The sequence below is a fragment of the Triticum dicoccoides genome, chromosome 2B, assembly GCF_002162155.2.
Source record: "Triticum dicoccoides isolate Atlit2015 ecotype Zavitan chromosome 2B, WEW_v2.0, whole genome shotgun sequence".
Taxonomy (NCBI): Eukaryota; Viridiplantae; Streptophyta; class Magnoliopsida; order Poales; family Poaceae; genus Triticum; species Triticum dicoccoides.
This window is the reverse complement of record NC_041383.1, coordinates 484126209-484131414: the sequence shown is the minus strand read 5'-3', so window position 1 is coordinate 484131414 and position 5206 is coordinate 484126209.

Here is a 5206-nt window from a genome sequence, read left to right as displayed (position 1 = left end):
CGATGCTTGTTACCTTTGAGGACTGTGTATCCTCCAGACGGTTAGGCGTCATGGTCTGCGCATCCAAGAGGAATTGTGGATCGCCGAGTGACCTAGTCTATGAAGGTTTGGAAGTCACCTGTGAAGACTTACCACTACTGTTGGGCGAGGTCTATGTGATCTTAGCTCAAGGAGAATACGGTGAGGGCTGTGTGTCCGGGACTATGTGTCCTTGAGTTTAAATACTCAGCCGCTCCAACCAGACGTACAACTATCACAGCAGTTGGAACTGGTCTACCAAATCATTGTCTTCACCAAGCCTACTGGTTCTATTTCCTCAACCCCTTCATTTCCTCAGTTATGTGTTGATGAACCTGATCATTACTGTTTGAAGACTTTGACTGAAGACTTTCTCTAATTCCTCAAATCCAATTTCTTCAGTCAGTTTGTCTTCGTCCTGCTTATCTTGTGTTTACATTTTCTGTACTCTGTGTTTCATCTTTCATTTCATCATGATGACTATGCTGTTGCTCTATTATGCTTATACATGAGTACTTATTCCGCTACAAGTAGTTCTTCGCTTAGGAATTTCCTCACCCTGAAATTCCTCAGTGAAGAATTCATAAAAATCGCCTATTCACCCCCCCTCTCTACTCGAAGTAACGCACTTTCACGGAACAATCCACTGGCTAACAAACTTAGCATGGTGGAGGATGGCCTATCTTATTCACCCATCAAGGTGCTTGCTTGAACTTGGCAAGGTTGTATTGGTCGCACATATTTTGCATCTGGCCTCTTGCATTACTTCTACTTTGTTACACCATCTGCTTAGTTTAAGCATCATATATGAGTATATGCCATACCTATCCATTTTCTGTACCTATTCCATGTGTCGTCATACTATGTTTTTTCAGTCAAATGTTGTTCTTTCGTAATAGATGTCCAAAAGGAAGAGGGTGAGTGCAGATCCTCAAGGAGTACAAACTAGGTATTTGGAAAAGGCAGTGATACATGTTAAATCAGATAGATCAGCAACCACAGAAAACACAGGCCCAACCGTACCACACTTTACCCCTACTCCACTCGCCAAACCCCTATTAGAACTGGTGAGAGCCCAGCATCAGGTACTGTCTATGATATCAATTCAAAATTTGAACTCCTAAATTTCTGCATGTGCTTTACCTTCTCTCTTGTATGAAAACTAATTTCAGATGAATCTCCTTGCTCAAAGGATCATAGGATCTCACAATAATATTGGGCTCTACATTGCTCTTGTCAGTACCTCTTGCCCTTTTGCCTTGTAACATTATACTTAATTAATTGTTATTTGATTATGTATCATCAGCCTGCACCTGAGCTTCATTATCCTCTGTTTCTTCCAATATTATTTGATCTATATTTACTCTTTGCAAAATGTAGAATAATGGCAACACTTATAAAGAATTTTCTTTGGGGAATTTATTGAATTATCCTTCCTTCAACATGGAGAAGGGCTTTGTCCAGCCCGTGTTAACATGTAATGTAAGTTTATCCTTCTCAAGCCTTCAAACTTTGTTCTAGTATAGATTTGGATAGGCATCATTTCCTCCACTGCTGTTTACTTTGCTGTTTACATCTGATTGGATGTTTGCAACAACTATAAGTTTTAAATTGTAGCTGTAAAAACATGTTCCTTATGCAGAACAGATCTATTTATTTGCTTATATAATTGTGAAACCTGTTACATGTCTCCTTATTTCTCTTTCAGAGTCGTATCTCTTATGTCGGGCAGAACTTTAGGGAAGATAGTGAGCCAAACCATCTTGAGGATAGCGAGATGACCCCAAGGTCCTGTCTTGATGAAGACAGGGAGTTGAAGCTACTCACCAGCAGGTGTGAGACAACCTCTGTGCAGTGGCTGCCTCAATCAGTTCGACTTATTCAGTCTCAACTTAAAGCGGAAAGGCTTGCTTTAGCTCAGCTCCAACTTGAAGTCAAAGATGTAATGAAGATGCCAGAGGACTACCTTGCGCTCTATGGTGCCATACAGCTAGGGATGAAGCATCTATCGTTGACACAACTAAGGTCTCATCAGCTTGTTTGGCTGCTTTCGGGGCCCGTCCTAGCTAGGCCTAGTGCCTTCTGAAGTGCTCTCAGTTTTTTATATTCTTTTGTCGGCGCGTTTATTTGCACTGGTGGCGAACTTTGATGCCCAATGGATGTAATATGTGTAATAGTCGTGATAGCCTAGCGTAAGTTGCTTGCTTATTTATTTCCTTGTTGTCTTGTTTATTTGTTTGCTTGTAGTGAGTGTAGTTCTTTTTCCGCGGTTTGCTAGTGGCCGCAATAACCTATTTTTTAAAACTAGGCCACAATAATCATGGGCTACATATTTACTGTAGTGACATTGGGCCTCCTACGGGCCATAGAAACAATGGGACGGGGCGTAGAAACAATGGGCCTTCTACGGCCATAGACATAATGGGCCTTCTACGGGCCGTATGATCGATTGGCCAAACATGGACGTAAACGGGCTAGAGTTGGAATCGTCCGTTCATGGACCGACCATAACAGGCCGCCGTTAATCGGTCGTATTTCATGACGTTATGAAAATGGCCCAGCGTATTAACGGGCCACAAACGGGCCGACTATAACCACGGGCTGAATTTGGCCCACAAGCAGAAAATGACAATAATGGGTCGTAAGCACACCGAATGCTGGAAATGAGCCCAAGAATAAATCTGCCCTGAGAAGGCTGAAAGATAGCATGGGCTGGAAATGGCCCAATGGAATAATGAGCCGTTAATGGGTATAAAGTGATACACTATTCATTACGGGCCAGTTTCACCAAGGGCCGTTAATGGGCCAAGAGTTACAAAGGGCCTTATGTGGGCCGAAAGACGTCATGAGCCATACATGGGCCGGAAGTTAAAATGGGCTAGAATCATATTGGATGGCCCAGATGACGCTACTGGGCCTAATTCGGATAGGTCGTAATGGGCCCTGGGTTAGCATGTTGTAAATGGGCTATATGTGAACAGGCCGTTAACAGGCTTTCCGTGGGCCGGCCAGCCATCTTTTGACCAAGTCAAACGGGCCGGCCTTTTCACAGAAAAGGCCTCTATTGGGCCGTGGCACGTGTCGACGTATCATAGGCGCCTTCGGTCCATTGAGTGGATGACATCTGTCCCAACGGTGAGCCAACACGTGTTTCCTCTAGCCAATGATGATTTTACACGTGGAAAATCCTCAATGGTCGGGGCTGTTAACGGGTTATCGGATCCAAAACCGGACCCGATAGCTTAACGGCGAGCCGTTATGGTGGATGCCATGTGTCGGTCACCCTTGACGAAAGCACTTCTATGATGCGCGATTTATCGTCATGAAAGTGGACACTTCCGTGATGATAATTTTGGTAATGTCATGGAACACTTCTACGATAGCACTAGTATGACTATCTTGATTCTGTCATAAAATCGTCATGGATGTACATGCATGACAGAAAACGTGACCTACTGTGACAAACACGTACCATCACGAAAGTGTATTTTTTTTGTAGTGTAAGGATGAAATAATTGGTCTTGCTTATATTGCCATGCCTCCTACTGATCCACTAGAACAGTATTTGCTAGACCACGAAAATGATATTCACTTGCGTGAAAGAAATGAAATAGATACAATATTCTTTGAACAACAGCCTCTCCTTAAACACGATTTGCCTATTGAATCTCTAGGAGGTCCTCGTCCACCTAAAGGTGATCTTGTGTTCGAATTAAAACAAATGCCTGACACTCTGAAGTATGCTTATCTTGATAAGGAAAAGATATATCATGTTATTATTAGTGCTAACCTTTCAGAATATGAAGAAGAAAGATTATTAAAAAATTTGAAGAAGCACCGTGCTGTTATTGGATATACTCTTGATAATCTTAAGGGCATTAGTCCCACTCCCTGTCAGCATAAGATTAATATGGAACCTGATGCTAAACCCGTTGTTGATCACTAACGACGATTGAATCCTAAGATGAAAGAAGTGGTAAGAACTGAAATATTAAAGCTTCTTGAAGCAGGTATAATCTATCTCATAGCTGATAGTAGATGGGTAAGTCCTGTTCACTGTGTACCTAAAAAGGGAGGTATTATTATTGTATCTAATGATAAAATGAACTTATCCCATATAGAATAGTGACTGGCTATAGAATGGTAATTGATTTTAGACGGCTGAATACAATTACTAGAAAAGATCATTACCCTCTGCCTTTTATTGATCAAATGCTAGAAAGATTATCTAAGCACACACACATTTGTTTTCTTGATGGATATTCTGGTTTCTCTCAAATGAAGATCACTCATCCAACCAATCTAGCGACTTTAATCCTTCATATGTTCTATGTCATGCTAGTGATGGGCATGTTTATGCCAGATCTGTTGGTTCTTCTTATGAGTACATTGAATGGTCTATTTGGGTTCCTAAGACCCTTGTTGCTAGCCTTAAAGGACCCATCCAAAAAATGGATACCTAAATCCAAGCATTGATCTCTTGTAGGAGTTTGCTTCCGATGGGGTCTCATGGTTGCTCGATAGTGGAGCAACAAATCATATGACCGGGAGCAAGGACTTGGTAGCTCACATCGCCGTTGTCGCATCGTCGTGGACGACAACACCTCGCCCACGTCCTGCCGTTGTTGGTGGTGGTTCGGATTCGGCACATCCAGACTTGTAGCCAGCGAATCTAGCGACTCGTTGCCTTACCGAAAGGTCCAACCTTTTCGAAGGTTAGCCGTCGGAACATGGAGGGGAGTGCGACTAGGCAAGTGAAGGTGGAGGGGAGCGCCGCGGTGCGAGGGAAGGTGGAAGGGAGGGAGAAGAGCGGAGTGTGGTGGCGAGCCGGAGCAAAGCACAACAGCAAGGGACGGGAGCAGAGTGAGAGGTGGAGCGAGTGCGTGTCCAAACCCGACGTGGACTACTTGTTTAGTACGAAAAATTTCAAGGACTATTTTGCAAAATTCCTACTCGCGTCAGTTATTTTGGAACGGGGGAGTATAAAAGAGAGGAAAACCTGGTATACTGCTGTACTTTGTTTTTTTTTTCCTTTATTAAATCGAATATACGTGCTGTCTGCCGAGAGTCAAAATCGATCTCCTCCACGGTTTCCTCTCCACCGTCCCGTACCGGCGCCTTTCTTTCCTCTTCTCGTCCATCTCCGTGCCCTAGAGCTGCCGCCGTGCCGTCGCTTAGCATCACCACC